The sequence below is a fragment of the Ovis aries genome, chromosome 1 (genome assembly GCF_016772045.2).
Source record: "Ovis aries strain OAR_USU_Benz2616 breed Rambouillet chromosome 1, ARS-UI_Ramb_v3.0, whole genome shotgun sequence".
Taxonomy (NCBI): domain Eukaryota; kingdom Metazoa; phylum Chordata; class Mammalia; order Artiodactyla; family Bovidae; genus Ovis; species Ovis aries.
The window spans coordinates 199,269,000-199,286,498 of NC_056054.1; the positions used below are offsets into that span (position 1 = coordinate 199,269,000).

General features: G+C 39.3%; 1 protein-coding gene and 1 long non-coding RNA gene across 2 annotated transcripts in view; one reads left to right on the forward strand and one right to left on the reverse strand.

The window, feature by feature from the left end:
- LPP (LIM domain containing preferred translocation partner in lipoma) overlaps window positions 1-17,499 on the reverse strand; it is a 750,332-nt gene that overhangs the window by 28,931 nt on the left and 703,902 nt on the right. The gene's annotated exons all lie outside the window — the stretch shown is intronic.
- LOC121816707 (uncharacterized) overlaps window positions 425-17,499 on the forward strand; it is an 88,321-nt gene continuing 71,246 nt past the window's right edge. The window contains exon 1 of the long non-coding RNA XR_006056391.2: window positions 425-12,257. This is a non-coding gene — a long non-coding RNA (uncharacterized LOC121816707). The remainder of the gene's footprint in view (window positions 12,258-17,499) is intronic.

Genomic DNA, 17,499 nt, shown 5'->3' on the forward strand with positions numbered 1-17,499 from the left:
TGTGATATATCAGTAGAGTCATTCAGTCATGTCTGATTCTTGGCAACTCCATGGACTGTAGCCCACCAGGCTCCTCTGTCCATGGTGATTGTCCAGGCAAGAATACTGGAATGGGTTGCCATGCCCTCCTCCAGGGGATCATTCCAAGCCAGAAATCAAATCCAGACCTCTCTCATTGCAGGAAGATTCTTTACCATCTGGGCCACCAGAGATGCCCTGATATATCAGTATTAACCAATACAGGCATCGGTCAATATTTCCATTACTAGAGATATACTAACAACAACTGAATGACCCTTCCTCCGAGGCTTGAAACAAGGGTTCGTGTGTCAGAAACCCGGACTCTCTAACCTTTACTTTACCTTACCACTCGGAATTCCAGAAGTTACTAAAGGTAGAATCTTAAGCATGACAGATCTTTGTGTCTTCTTATAGAAGTTTATTTTAAAGTCAGACTAAAAGATACACATTTTATCAGTTCAGTTCAGTCCAGTTCAGTCGCTTAGTTCTGTCCGACTCTTTGCGACCCCATGAATCGCAGCACGCCAGGCCTCCCTGTCCATCACCATCTCACGGAGATCACTCAGACTCATGTCCATCGAGTTCGTATGTCATCCAGGCATCTCATCCTCTGTCGTCCCCTTCTCCTCCTGCCCCCAATCCCTCCCAGCATCAGAGTCTTTTCCAATGAGTCAACTCTTCACATGAGGTGGCCAAAGTACTGGAGTTTCAGCTTTAGCATCATTCCCTCCAAAGAAATCCCAGGGCTGATCTCCTTCAGAATGGACTGCTTGGATCTCCTTGCAGTCCAAGGGACTCTCAAGAGTCTTCTCCAACACCACAGTTCAAAAGCATCAATTCTTCAGAGCTCAGCCTTCTTCACAGTCCAACTCTCACATCCATACATGACCACAGGAAAAACCATAGCCTTGACTAGATGAACCTTAGTCGGAAAACTAATGTCTCTGCTTTTGAATATGCTGTCTAGGTTGGTCATAACTTTTCTTCCAAGGAGTAAGCGTCTTTTAATTTCATGGCTGCAATCACCATCTGCAGTGATTTTGGAGGCCAAAAAAATAAAGTCTGGCACTGTTTCTACTGTTTCCCCATCTATTTTCCATGAAGTGATGGGACCGGATGCCATGACCTTCATTTTCTGAATGTTGAGCTTTAAGCCAACTTTTTCGCTCTCCTCTTTCACTTTCATCAAGAGGCTTTTAGCTCCTCTTCACTTTCTGCCATAAGAGTGGTGTCATCTGCATATCTGAGGTTATTGATATTTCTCCTGGCAATCTTGATTACAGCTTGTGTTTCTTCCAGTCCAGCGTTTCTCATGATATACTCTGCATAGAAGTTAAATAAGCAGGGTGACAATATACAGCCTTGACGTACTCCCTTTTCCTATTTGGAACCAGTCTGTTGTTCCATGTCCAGTACTAACTGTTGCTTCCTGACCTGCATTCAGATTTCTCAAGAGGCAGGTTAGGTGGTCTGGTATTCCCATCTCTTGAAGAATTTTCCACAGTTTATTGTGATCCACACAGTCAAAGGCTTTGGCATAGTCAATAAAGCAGAAATAGATGTTTTTCTGGAACTCTCTTGCTTTTTCCATGATCCAGCAGATGTTGGCAATTTGATCTCTGGTTCCCCTGCCTTTTCTAAAACCAGCTTGAACATCAGGGAGTTCACGGTTCACGTATTGCTGAAGCCTGGCTTGGAGAATTTTGAGCATTACTTTACTAGCATGGGAGATGAGTGCAATTGTGTGGTAGTTTGAGCATTCTTTGGCATTGCCTTTCTTTGGGATTGGAATGAAAATTGACTTTTTCCAGTCCTGTGGCCACTGCTGAGTTTTCCAAACTTGCTGGCATACTGAGTGCAGCACTTTCACAGCATCATCTTTCAGGATTTGAAATAGCTCAACTGGAATTCCATCACCTCCACTAGCTTTGTTCATAGTGATGCTTTCTAAGGCCCACTTGACTTCACTTTCCAAGATGTCTGGCTCTAGATTAGTGATCACATCATCACGATTATCTGGGTCATGAAGATCTTTTTTGTATAGTTTTTCCATGTATTCTTGCCACCTCTTCTTAGTATCTTCTGCTTCTGTTAGGTCCATACCATTTCTGTCCTTTATCGAGCCCATCTTTGCATGAAATGTTCCCTTGGTATCTCTAATTTTCTTGAAGAGATCTCTAGTCTTTCCCATTCTGTTGTTTTCTTCTATTTCTTTGCATTGATCGCTGAAGAAAGCTTTCTTATCTCTTCTTGCTAGTCTTTGGAACTCTGCATTCAGATGCTTCTATCTTTCCGTTCCTCCTTTGCTTTTCGCTTCTCTTCTTTTCACAGCTATTTGTAAGGCCTCCCCAGACAGCCATTTTGCTTTTTTGCATTTCTTTTCCATGGGGATGATCTTGATCCCTGTCTCCTGTACAGTGTCACGAACCTCATTCCATAGTTCATCACACATTTTATAGAAATATGAAAATTTTTAAAATTAGATTAAAATGAAATGTTTGTTGGTCAGTCATGCCCACCTCTTTGTGATCTCATGGACTGTAGCCTACCAGGCTCCTCTGTCCATAGAATTTTCCATGCAAGAATACTGGAGTGGGTAATCATTCTCTTTTTCAGGGGATCTTCCCAACCCAGGGATCAAACCTAGAGTCTCCTGCATTGCCAGCCAATTATCATCTGAACTGCTAGGGAAGCCCATAAAATGAAATGGTGAATAAATAAAATTGTATTTAATAAAAGAGAAAAAGAAATAACAAATCTTCAAGCAAACAAGGAGAAGATGGGTGTCTCAGTATCTACTCAAATTGCATCTTGTCCGTGGAGTAGGGACACCAAGTTTGACAGCCTAAGGCCCTCAAAAATGAATAGAGGGCTTCATGACCTGACTTTGGACACATCTCTACTGCTCTTTCCCATAGGCCCCACCTGCTAGCTGCCACACTAAGCTCTCTGCCACGTCTTTAATAGCTGTGTTCTTTTAAAAGCCCAGACTACTAACATTCTTCCTTGTTTAGAGAATACTTACCCATTCTCCAAAGTTAAGCTCCAGTGTTACCTCTTCTGCAAAACCTTTCCTAATCCTCCCTTTGTTATACTCCAAGAAGAAGAAGTCAGTTCTACTCCTATTGGATTGTATTATGCTTCTTCTATGACACTGAATATAACAATGTCCTTGACTTAAAGGTTCATGTCAACCTCCATGACCAAACAGTGGCCACCCTGCTCTCCTGGTAGGGAGCCATAGTCATAGGTTGAGTTTCCTAGGAAACAGTTTCTGAAACAGAGATTTACACAAAAGAAGTTATTGAAGAGTGTCTTTGAGCTCATACCTGTGGGAGAGAACAGGCAGCCTCTGGAGAGAGGGTGGAATTGAACTATGATGCGGTTATAATAAAGGTTTCTGATAGTTTCATGGAGAACTCTGGAGTTAGGATAACTGTGCAAACTCATCTTTCCCTGAAGTTAGGGGTTAGGATGTTTATACCCTTATATCTGCCATCCAATGGATACAGCCTGCTTGCAAGGAGGAAGAATGATGTTGGGATGAGGGTGTTCCCTTCACTTCAGGTTAAACAGGGGTTCTGGGCAGTGCACTACAGTATCCATAACAGTAAACATCTTTGCCCAGGGCCTGCATGGTCCATGATACACATTAGGCAAGAGGGAACGAGGTGTAAAAGAAAGCTTCCCAGGTGGCTCAGTAGCAAAGAATTTGCCCGTCAATGCAGGAGACATGGGTCCGACCCCTGACCTGAGAAGATCCTACATGCCTTGGAGCAACAAACCCGTGAGCCACAACTAATGGGCCTGTGCTCTAGAGCCCATGCTATGAAACAAGAGAAGCCGCCACAATGAAAAGCCCAAGCAAGACAGCTAGAGAGTAGCTCCAGGTCTCCCCAACTAGAGAAAAGCCCGCACAGCAATGAAGACCAGCAGAACCAAAAAATAAACCCTAGGCTTATTTGAAGATTTTTAAGGAATTTTTGAAAATATTTTAAGCAGTTACTCAAATGAAAGTATCATTAATGAGAGAAGATGTTAGAGTAGCAGAAAAAAAAAAGAAATTATTTAACTGCTAAAAGGCATAGCTTATAAACTTTTTTGAAGTGATGGCAATACAATTGTGATTAAAAGCAAAAAGTGAAAATAAAAATAAAACTGTCAACAAATATTGTACACAAAACTCCCAAATGCAACTGTTTTTAAATGAGAGAGACAATCTGGTTGTATCTTTTCTATCCTTGGATAATGTATAAATAACTTCTCTAATTCACAGGCATAAGAGCTGGAAGTATCATCTGAATATAAATGAAGGATACAGGTAACACAAGCATTGACTGTTAGTTAAAATGATGAAGAAAAGAATATTTCTATAATTTATATATTCCTTAGGTGTATGTGTGTTCCCTGTTGCAGATTAAATCAAGAGACATAAGTATTTGAAGATTTGGAAGACTATAAAGTACTGCCATTTAGAAATGTTAAAATTTTCATTTCATAAAATTAAAATGTGATCTTATATTCAGTCTTTATTGTTTTTTTCTTTTTAGGTACTAAAGCAATACTGGAACAGAAAAGACTCTTGGAAAGAGAAGGGTGACATCTCATGTTCTAGATACAGTTTTGGTCTTGCTGAGCTAAGAATAAAAAGAAAGAAATGAGGAGAACTAGAAAATATGAGACTTTTAAAAGTCTTTAGAGATTATTGTGGTCCTGGAGTTTTCAACTGCCCTTACTTGTCCTCTCTTCCCCAATCCTTTGTTCAGGGAAGCAATTTATCAAGGAAGCACATCCGAAAGAGTTCAAAATCACTTCTGGATGGAGAGAGGAGAGGATGAAGCCTGTTGGGGGGGAGGGGTGTGGTATATGCAGTACAGATTAAAACCCATCCATCTGGTCCCAACTACCAGATTCAGAAGACTAAAGGGCAGCAAGGGAAAACAACAAGTGGAAGATATGTAATTAGAGGATACGTCTAATTCTCCATCCAGTGGGTAGCCCCACTGCTACATCACAGCATACCTATTCCATATTTCAGTTGACATACTCCACATTGCAAATGAAAGGCAGGTGACCCGCAAGCTACATGCGTATAAAACAGAGAGGAAACACGTTGAGATCTTAAGACAGTTCGTCTACTGTCAATTTCATTGGCTCCCACAGGGTAAGCCAGAAAACTCATTGCTGGATCCCTAGCATCTACAACAGTATCCTTGCCTAAAACTGATGCTCCATAAATATTAGTTTCATCATGAATAACCAAACTCTTGATACTTGACATAAAATGAAATACAATCTAGTCATGCAAAACAACTCTCTAGTCCAAAGCTTCTCAACTGGCAGGCTAATCCACAGTGCCTCTAATGGGGCCCAGGTGTCCCATGTTTGGAAGGGTCAGAAGGGGCCAGAGGTTCTATAGTCCCTGAACGGTAGTTACCTTGGGCCAGGAGAAGCCTCATCTACTCACTCCAGTGTGCTCAATGAAGGCCATCACTTTTCACATGAATCATGATGTAAAAAAGACTGGAAAGCATTACCTAAGTGTAGGTATTCCCAACAGAATAGCAATGTGGTACAGTAAGAAGAGAACATGGCTATGACTCAGCAAGCTTCACTGAAAGGCCACTGACATTATTTACATTCAAATAATTGTATTATCTACCTTAATTTGGGAATAAAGACGTGTTCTTGATTCTGGTAATCGAGGCTTCCCAAATAATGACAGTACTTTTCGGTTTCCTTCACAGATGAAGACATCATCTTATCTCGTTAGTTTTTCAAATAAGCCCACAGTATATAACCATCGAACAGCTCTGCCTCCCAGGAAGGCATGCATTACCCATCAAAAGTTCTCTTGCATTTTCCAAGCGTCCTTCACCTATATCTGTATCTTAACCTAAATCTCTATTGTGTTTATATCTAATATGTGTTTCAAAAAGACTGAAAATAACAAGTTACCCTATGACTGTGATTTTTCAATTAGAATAAAAATTCCTACTCGATAGACGAGAATTCTAATTTTTTCAAAACAGGAAAAATTTTGAGTCAATTTAGCAGACGGCATCAATACCTCAAGATGTATTTTCTTTTGATGTCATTACCTCCACACACAAAATGACAGCTATGAAACATGTCACTGAAAATTCAGTTTAAGAACTTCAGCATTCTTATTTTTGTCATTTTGGTTCATCTTTTTGAGCATAACTCTTTGCATCCCATGCCTACATAACATGCACTTTCTTATAAATCCCTTTTAAAGAAACTTTTCACATGTTTTTCTGATGAGCAGAGTTGTCTGTCCCCTTAATTTAGCATTACAGAAAGCCTCAAGAGGAGGACAAAACATTCAACATCCTGGCAGGTACAGTTGAAGAGAGAACAGACAAAGAGACCATCCCTACCCTCAGAAGCTCCCACTGTGGGGGGCGAGGGAGACACTTCTATAAATAACTGACTGGAGGTAAAGGGCACAACAAATTGCTATTACCAAGGAATGAGTAATATGTGATGGGAGCACAGAAGAGAGTAATTGCTTATGAATGGTGAGGGAGCAGGCAATGGGTGGTGATGTATGGTTCTGGGAATCTATTGTGGGCGGGACTTGAGTAGCTCTTGGAAAAAAAACACATCATAACAGTTTTTGGAACTAATGTTGTGCTAAAACAAAAGTCTTCATTATGTAAATCCCAGATATGCCTACTCTGAGACAAAATTCATTCCACAAGAAGAGTATTGTAACAAAATGAGCACATTGGACAGCACTGGTAAAGGGAACTTGACATTGCTAGAGATGAGTGTCTATGTGTTAAACTACTGCAAACAAAACATGTGACTACTATAACAGCATTTAGAGGAAACAATTTTTATAAGATTTTCTGTTTTTATTTGGACTAAATAAATTGAGTTTAAAACTAAGAAACGTGTCTTAAAACCACAAGGGAAAAAGCCAACAGAAAGAACAAAAACAGACAATTAGATCATTTTATTCAATTTTACCATAAGCCACAAATCACATTCCTCACAAAGTAAATAAATGCCCTGGTGTTTATTCTGAAGCACTGGGGTTAGGATTATAATCTGAGCTTTAGTGAATTAAAAAAAGACACTCCATTAAAGGGCATTTAGCTTGTCTCTACCTTCAGGCCCAGAGAGGTACTATTTTACCTTAAAAAGTATAGCCTTTATGGAACAAGGTTCTTTCAAAACAAAAACACTTATCTTGAACGTTTCCTAACCCTTGAGAAATAAGATGGGGGAGCTGGGACTCATGAGCATCTTAGTCGTTTATGCCAGGAGCATAATTAAAAGATCACAGAACTCCATTGAGAGTATTGTGAGAGGAGGAAAGAGTGGAATTCCTTTCCTTCTAAGCTAAGTCAGATAGATGATAGAATTGTCTTTACAACATCATCAAGGTACAATCTGTTGGGACTTGTTAACTCTGGAATCAGAGAAGAGTCTGCTATATGGGGTAAGAGAATTATTGGTAGGTTCAAGAAACCTGCATCTCTTGAATTTTCTATGCAATTTTCTTGACCACTCTGGCCTTCTGTTTCCTCATCTACTATACAAGATTGAAAACATTTACACTCTAGTTCTGTGAGAACTAAATGAGGTCATATATATGAAAATAAGACACAGAGCCTGGTTGTATAATAAATGCTAGTTTTGTTTAATTCTTATCAATTTTAGGGGACTAGAACGTACATTTAATTAATCTGACCTTTGATCATTTAATTAAACTATTATAAGTACTACATTTCTAATTTTTGCATCACCATCAATCTCATATTTTATATCTTTACTAAAACAAATGGATTATTGAAGGAATTCTGTGTATGATACTCTAGGACAACTGGATAACATAATAATATAAAATAGGCTCTTGGATTTCTAAGATTCCTTGCTATGTCCACGAGAATTTTGTGGAAGAGCTATTTTCACTTTTAGGTACAATTTTTATATCGCAAACCCGGAAATACCTTAGTTCTTCATAAAAGTAATTTGTATCATTTTATACTCTCAAAATAAAAACTGACATCTTGCTTTGGTAGAGTTTTTAATGTTTAGTAACTACACAACCAGGGCCTCATTTGATCTCTGCAATAATCTATCAGAGTCAGCAGAATGGTAGAATTCTTTTCCCTGTTATATATCACATAACTATAAACGTGGTCAGATTTGAACCTCTATCTTTAAAGTCCAAAGACAAAGTTGTTTATTCTGCTACTTTACCCTGTCCTCCAGTTAATAGATTTTTCCTATATCTTGTTATTAATATGTAGTTCCATATAAAGGCAATTACATTGAATGCAAATATCAGTCTTTAGCAAACTGATATGCTATAGCCTTTCACAAATACAGTTTGCTTGAGCCTGAAAAACTTATTAAAATCATCTTGTCCAACTTGCTCCCCTTATTTACTAGGACACTGCATGCAGGGAAGTTGGTTGCCTAATGAAAACTAGTTAAAGAGCTAAGGTCAGGACCCAATTGCCTTGGTTTCTATACAGTATTCTTTCCAAACCCTACAATAGGTGATTTTTGGAGCACCAAACCCTCTCTTCGGTATTCTGGCCCTTGTTAACAATAAGAATATGCAACTCTTGCTGATTAGTTATTGATGATTATTTACATTACCAATGGAAAATCATTAGGGTGAGTCTATTGCAACTGTCAAAACAAGATTGGAGAACAAAACGTTCTCCAGATAATAACTCAGAGGAGCTAATCCTAAACTCAGCAACATGGCATGATGTCTTGCCTATGCATTCATGCTCAGTTGTGTCCAGCTCTTTGTGACCCCATGGGCTGTAGCCTGCTAGGCTTCCCTGTCCATGGGATTTTTCCAGGCAAAAATACAGGAGTGAGTTGCTATTTCCTCCTCCAGGGAATCTTCCTAACCCAGGGATTGAACCTGTGTCTCTGTGTCTCCTGTGTTGGCAGGTGGATTCTTTATCACTGAGCCACCTGGGGAGACACAGCGTCTTGGGTCCAGCTTTTATAAAGCCTGGCATTTGCAACTTGTAAACAGAGGTTATTAATAGACACTCAGACCAGTTTTACTGAGGCAGATGCTTCCCAGAATAGCTAGAATTTCATAGTATCTTGGACAAAATTCCATAATTTGAGTATCAATTTTCTCATCTATAGAATGAGATATAATTACTTGTCCTGTCTACCTCTCAGAATTGTGATAATTAAGTGAGATAAGAAATGTAAGATGCACTTTAAAGAATGTAAACAGATGTAAAAATATTGTTATAAAGTTCTTTTTTCTGGGCAAAATTACTATTCCACATGAGGATAGACTCTAATTATTAGTTCTTTTTAGTCAGCTGAGAGGCTAATATATATTACTCTTATTATTGAAGAGAAGAAAATATGGTCTGCATACACAGACATCCACAATCCTATGCATACTGGTATACTGAGTTTGAGAAAATGCAATATGTTTTTTCCTCTCATTCTTGTTTTTTTTCAACAAATATTTTTATTACTATATTTTAATATACCTGGAACACCTAATAAACGATGGACCAATTATCTGGTATTTAGGGTATACAAAGAAACTTCATGGAACATGTGTCTTATCACAGATATACCTGTTAGGGTCCCCAACAAAGCCCTTGATACTTGTGCCTGTGAGGTACCCACTTAACCATTCTCAATCCTGCTGCTGTTGCTATTGCTGCATCGCTTCAGTCGTGTCCAGCTCTGTGCGACCGCATAGATGGCAGCCCACAGGCTCCCCTGTCCTTGGGATTCTCCTGGCAAGAGTACTGGAGTGGGGTGCCATTGCCTTCTCCAATGCATGAAAGTGAAAAGTGAAAGTGAAGTCGCTGTGGTGTCTGACTCTTAGCGACCCCATGGACTGCAGCCTGCCAGGCTCCTCCGTCCATGGTATTTTCCAGGCAAGAGGACTGGAGTGGGGTGCCATTGCCTTCTCCATTATCAATCCTATGATCTTCAATTTAGAGTAGACACGAGGCCCTGATGGGGAAATAGCTATCTTTGGGTCCCAATGCTAAGGCCAGCATTATTTGAAACTGGAATTGTTAAAAAGATGTTCATGGAAACCCTGCATGGTATAGTAACAAAGAGAAAAGACTCAAAGCCAAGGGTGTGCTCTAGTCCCACAAAGCTGAGCCACTGGCAGGACGCACGTGCAAAGCATTTGTTTCTCTGGGCCTAAACTCCTTCACCCATACAATAAGAGAAGGTGAAAGTCACTCAGCCACATCTGACTCTTTGCATCCCACGGACTGTAGCCTGCCAGACTCCTCTGTCCATGGGATTCTCCCGGCAATAGTACTGGAGTGGGTAGCAACTCCCTTCTCCAGGGGATCTTCCTGACCCAGAGATGGAACACAGGTCTCCTGAACTTGCAGGAGGATTCATCACTGTCTGAGCCACCAGGGAAGCCCCATAAAGTAAGAAACTTAAGTTAATAGAATTCTTGGTCCCTTAAAATTCTGTGATTGTTTAGAGGGCTGAGCAAAAGTTTTAATAAGGCAGGGCTCCTTGTCTTGTCCACTGTTTTATTCCCAGTTCACTGAAAAATGACTGGCACATAGAAGAAACATAAATATTTTATTAAATCAGTAAATTAGTGATTGGGAATGAATATTCCAGAGTCATCCAATAACACTTATTCTCATAGCCAGACTTGAAATTCTACCATGATCCTCAGATGGCCTTCCATCACCACCGTATATAAGCAGCCCCCTTTCCAAAGCCAGACTCTAGTTCACGATCCTGCTACTTTCTTCATACTCCTTATCTCTACCTGGTATCACCTCCTGCATTCAGTTGCTGACATAGTGTTTATCTCCCCACCAGTCTGTTTGATACACAGCTGCATTCACAGCCTTTGGAGCAGTGCTTAACACATAACAGACACTTAAGTATTTGTTGAATGAAAAAAAAGTAACTGACATTCAACTACCTAGCATCTAAGGTCTCTTCCAACTCTTGGGTTCCTTGGTTCTATCTCAGCAAGAGCATATCACTCAGAAAAACCAGTGCTACAAATTTCTCCAAGAATATAAATGATATGAAGTTAATTACACAATATGGTAGGTAGGACAACACTCTCTTTACTATAGTATCTGTCTTCCATGGTAACTGACCCATCCAGGGGTAAACTAAAACTAGGTTTTCAGTGATGATGTTTTTAGCTCAAAGTATACACAGCCATGACTCCCGCCTGTGCATTTCAGATCAGAATTAAATCCACTGTGAATCATCCATTAGAATCAAGAACTGCAAGCAGAGACTAGAAATGTTCCCAATACCATTCTGCTCACGTGTCAGTTCCCTCCAGAGCTGCCTAAAACTCAGCTCTGCCAAGATGTTTATTTTCTACCTGGCTTCATGAATTGCAATTACTTCCTAAATTATAACAAGCCACAAGTGGTCGGAGCCAAACAAGCAGGGTCACAGAAGGTTTCTCCTTGTACTTCTGGGGATGACAGAAAAACTTGTTTGAACCAAAATTGCTCCTCTTTCAAAAGAAAGAAAACTTTAAGCCTTTAACTCTTGGGAGTGGCAAAGGGAACAGCCAGAGGGCCATGAGCTAACTTCATTTCTCTAGAGATCTGTTGAATAGATTTGGCAATGATTTGGCTTCTGTTGAAAACAAGCCCTTCTAATTGTACTTCTGCCAGTGGAAGACAAAAGACAGCACGGAAGCTTAGAAAGGCCATGATGACATGCCAAGATCATGACTGTGAACGTGCAGTGTCCCTCTGAGTAGAGCACTGTGGATGTGTGTGACTCTAACACTGGGCTCTGGCACCCGTGGACAAGAATATGACCTGAAGAGTACAAAGGGGAGCCGGTGAAGTGATGTGCTTCCCTTCAACTGGATCTTGGCTGAAATATTTTCTGACAGTAGAAATAATTCCACATTTTGGTTCCTCTTTCCACCCCCACTGTGCCAAAAGTGGTTTACATTAAGTAGGCAAGGGTGGCAGAAATAATGAGTACAGGGTTTTCCATTGTGTATGGTGAAAGACAAAAAGGACAGAGAATACAGATGTTTTTGCTGCTGCAAAACGGTGGTGGACTAACTCTTTCAGTGTCTCTGGAATGCAAATTTTTTCTTCACAGTTTAGCAGTCTTTTTTGGATTTCAGCACAGTGAACTAACACTTTCCTGGATTCCAAGACCTCCAGAGAACCAGATGGATGAGAGGAATTGGAGAAAAAAAGAACCCACGCTACTTGAAAAAGGTATGAATTTCTCACTCTGCATCTAGCCAAAAGCTCTGAAAATTAGAAGAGTGAAATCACTTTGAGTTTGTTCAAATGCATGCCATCCTAGAGCTGTTTGTGGTGGGAAAAAAAATCTAAAATGATTTGATGGTTTAGAGTCTGTGTTCAGTTTAATCTAGGAAGCAAACTTTAACAGAGATGATATGTTTACTATCAAAGGCAGGAAAGAATGTGGATGGAAGACATCACACAAGAGCATCATTCAATAAGCTTGTGCTCTAAAGCCAGTCACTGCTCCCCAGTGCCAAACTTTTTAATTCAACACTCAAGGATATTGTCTTTCCTCCCCTTTCTGGCAAGTACCCTACCATTCCCCCAACAGAGTCCTGATCCTGTCAATCCAAACTGTTTAACACTTCACATGTCTTGCTCTTGCATGCTTTTTACATCCATTGTTGCTTCTGCCTGTAACATTTCTTAGCCAATGTGATGGCTCACCTTTTAGGGCCCAGGGCATATGACTGTGCCCTGCTTTATTGATCATCTTCCCATACTTCTGTTCTTTAACAGTATTGTTCATATTTTCATTATAGCAGGGGCTCTCTGTAGAGTGTGATCTGTTTATGTGCTATGGGAAATGCTATGACAAAGCATGCCTTCCAAAGGTGAAGACATCAACACATATCACATCCCATATACTCTTCTTCTAACGTGGTTCTAACAGTTCATCGGGGGAACAAGGATGCCTGGGAGGACACTTGTAACTTCCTGGACAATGGAATGTGGTAGAAATGATGCTGTATGACACCCAGTGCTACTCATAAAATAAGATATGGCTTTCTTTTGAGACACATACTTTCGAAGCCCTAAGTTGTCTGAAGAGATTATACATAGATCGAGGGAACGCCTGAAGAATCCCAGTTGTTCCAGAACAGCTATTCAAGTATTCCAAGGCTGGGTACCAGATATACAGGTGAGGAAGTTTGTGGAAGAACTCAAACCCAGGAATCTTGTGAGGGACTCCTAGCCAGAATCGCTTAGTTGAGGGGTTATCAAATGCTTGATCCACTAAACTGTAAGAGATAATAAATGATGATTGTTCTTTTTAGCAAGAAGTTTTGGAGTGGTTAGGTGTGTAGTCACAGTAACTGAAGCATAAGCACAGATTCCATATTTGATTATGAGTTCTTCAAATACAACAGTTAAAGCTATGTTTCTAGTGTTAAAGTGGGTGAATGAAATATGGAAAAGACTGTTTATTGAATGAGTACTTGAATGAATTGAATATTAACTTTCAGACCATGGCCACATAAATTAATGTCCTATAACTTTATGAGGCCAGTTAGGTTTATTCAGCTAGGGCATTCTAAGTAACAATAATGCTCAAATCAAATGAAAGCAAAATAAACCCTCTTTCATACAGGGTATAATATGTTTTTCAAATTTGGCAAACTATTGTTATTCCCAGTGATAGCCTAAGAATAAATTGGTACAGGAATATATGTATAGAATTCTTTTTCTTCAAAAGCTTCTAGTACTATTCTTAACATCTCTATATTTGAAAAGACAGCAGCTTTCTCTTAGTGCTGGCATCAATACAAGACAAATTATCTATTTAATTGTACTATCAAAAAAATTAAGGGACTAGAACTTCACATACAACATGGAGTAATATTAGAGTGAGAATGACCTTAGGGACCATCTGTCCCAGTCAATCTGATCCATCAATTCCCTCTGTAACATCCTCAGTCAATCAACCTTTGTCCAGCCCCTGGGATTGCTTGTGTCATGTCCGGTCACAGCAGACTGTCTTAGAAGGTGTCCATTCTACCAGGAGGTATGATTGTCAGAATATTCTTTACTATTTCAATTTAAATACCTGCTACCTCATTAATCCTACTTCTGTCCTCTTAGGACAAGTCTGTTGCCTTTTCTATGTAACAGCCCTAGAGTACTGAACAAGTTGTCCTTCCCCTTATTTTTCTCTTTATTGTGATAAACACCTGGATTCCTTCAACAGTTACTTATGGGACATGATTTCTGTCATCTTACCCTCCTGACCACCCTCCTCTGCACAAGTTCCCTTCAATGTGTAGAGCTCAGGAATGAACACACCACTGGGAACTACTGTCTCCCCTCTTCTGCACACTCCTTTTTATATAAGTGCTGCCAAAGAGTGCATTTACTTTGCTATGGTCCTATTTATTATTATTGATCTTGGGTCAAATTGTCTCCCTTATAAGTCTTTTTTTTTTTTTACATCTGTCAAATTAAATGATTCTCATATGTACTTGCAGAGTCAATTTTTAAAGCCAAGAATAAGATTTGGCTTTTGTCCCTCTTATATTTTCTCTTGTTGGATTTCGGTTATTGTTCTAGATAACAAAAAATTTTAATAGTATTAATGATCATGTTTTACATATTTTCTTCTCAACCTTTACTTCAAACCAGTAAGTTCAAGTTAGATAAATTTCAAGAGCTACAGTTTTGCTACTATTAAAAGATATTCGACAGCAAAATCAGTATACATGTTCTTATTGCTACATCCCATCGAGCACCAAGTTCTATTACTTTTCCCACTAAATATTTAAATTCCATCCATTATTCTCTCTCTCTCTCTTTTTTTACCTCATTATTCCATCATTTCTCATCTAGGTAACCACTAACTGGCCTCTCAGTCTCCCCATTTCTCTCTAGTCCAATCTACTACCATATTGATTTGTCTACAAAACAATAGCACAGACTCCTCCCTGAGTTGGAAAGATCCCCTGGAGAAGGGAATGGCAATCCACTCCTGTATTCTTGCCAGGAGAATTCCACAGACAGAGGAGCCTGGAGAGCCTCAGTCCACGGGACTGCGAAGAGTCAGACACGATTGAGCAACTAACATTTCACATCGATAGCTTTAAAAACTAAAGATTCCCAGGCCACTCCCAGACCTATTTCATCATTATCTCTGGGGCCGAGGCTGAGGCATCCATAATTTTTAAAAAGTTCTATGACACTGCCAGATCTTTGTGATCTTTTCAAGATTGTCTGAAAAGTGCAAAAAAGAACTGACAATGCATCTAAACAAATCTATTGTGAGTATCCAGAGAGAAGTTTTGTTACGGATTTAGATCCCTTGTGAAGACTTCCTAGGAAATTGAGGTGGTCTCAGAGGAAACCCGAGAAAGGAAGGAGAAAGGAGATGGGAACTAACATCACAGCCCTAGACTCATATTCCTTACTTGGCACTGGGCTAGCTCTTCTTGTGAATATTATCCCATTTAATTCTTAAAATAATAGTAGTAATAAAAAAGTATCACTATTTTAGAGAAGAAAAAACTGAAGTTTGTATTTTTAACCCATATGCACTCATAAACTGGCACACAGGAATTAAACACGGGTCTGCCTGACTCCTAGCTCCAAAACCTAGGGAGGATTAATAAACAAAAATATCGTATTGGTACAATACAATATTGTAAAATTAAAAAAACTTAAAAATTAAGAAGAAACTGATATAACTCCTAAAAAATGATATAATAAAACTATTGTAAGATTCTATTTATTTTACATGATAGAATAAGTTAGACTTTTTTCTAAAAATAAGGTCCTATTTCTTGCCATGGTCAAAAAAATAAAAATAAATAAACAAAAGTATCTTAGGCAAAAGAGAATACTGCATGATGTATGGACACATAAAATGATGCATTTGTATCTTCAAAGTGGTCTATTGGCTTTAATTAAAGATCGCACCTCTATGAGGAAATTCTAGGGTCAGGAAACAGAATACTAGTCCTGAAAGTGTCCCTAGCTTGTGGTGTGCCTTGATAGTTATTGTCCTAGAACTGCTCTTCCCGTCTTTCTTTAGAACTTCCCAATTTTAGCTAGGTACACAGCTGCTCAGAATAGAGAGTACATGTTTCAGCTTTCCGTGCAGGTAAGTTTGGTTGAAGACTTGAAGGTGGAATGGAAGTGTCCTCAGAGGGAAGTGGCCTAGCTTCAGTGCACTGAGATGCAGGAGCTCCCATCTGGGTCCCCCAATAGAAGCCACGAACTGAGTGTGGGCAAGGAGCCCATCAGGAGACCAGGTCCTCGCCTACCACTGTCCTGGGCTCCTACTTCCCTCCACAGAGAGAAATGGACATTGTCTTCTCGCATCACTGCTTTCTGTCACTCCAGCTGAACCAAATCCTAATACAGTTGCTTTGTGATCCTGTTGTTATCCATGTTCTTTCTGCTTCAGTTTTCTTCTGTATGTAGAAAGAGGCTGGATGACACCTAAGGTCTATACCACTTTCTCTATGACTGAATGAGATGTTGTATAGAAAAGACTGTAAATTGAAATCAGGATCTCAAAGAGCCAGCGCTCTTCCATGTCCACTATAGCACTATTCACAATAGGTCATATATGGAAACAATCCATATATGACAAATGAATGGATAAGGAAAAAAGAAATGTATATATAAGTGGAATAAATGTGGAAAAATACACACACAGAGATACACTATACAATGGAACATTATGCAGGCTTAAAAAGAAGGAAATCCTTCTATTCACACCAATATGCATAAACTTGGAGGACATCATGCTAAGTGAAATTAACCAGTCATAGAAGGACCAATACTCATGAGTCCACTTACATAAAATATCTAAAATAGTCAAATCTCAGAAGCGGAGAATATAATAGTGGTTTCCAGGAGCAGGGAAGAGAGGGAAATGGGAAGTGGTTATTCAGAGTATGAAGTTTCAGTTATTCTAGTAGAGTGGTTTCTAGAGATCAGCTCTATAGCATAAATGCCTGCAGTTTAATGTGGTACTACTACTTTGAAATTTGTTAAGAAGGCAGATATAATATTAAATGTTCTTACCACAAAAAGACCAAGCAAGGCAAGGCAAAAAAATAAAAAAAAAAAACCCCAAAGGGACATGATGCAACTGGGACTCGTTGGATGTATCTATTACTTTGATTGTGATGATGGTATCATGGGTATTTTCATAAGTCCAAACAACAAATTATACATGTTAAATATGTGCAGTTCTTTGTATATCAATTTTTCTTCAATAAAGCTAATTAAAGGAAATAAATAATCCAGCCCTAATGTTTCAAACAAATTCTTTCCTCTAGCAGCCTGACATCCTGACCTGCTAGTGACTAACTCTTCAAAATTTGTAAGAAGTCTCCATCATTATCAGTGGAAGCTATTGGAAGACAGGAATCCATCTGGTGCAGAATGCCAGGATACACAGTTATCAAGCAAATGCCTATCGCTGAAT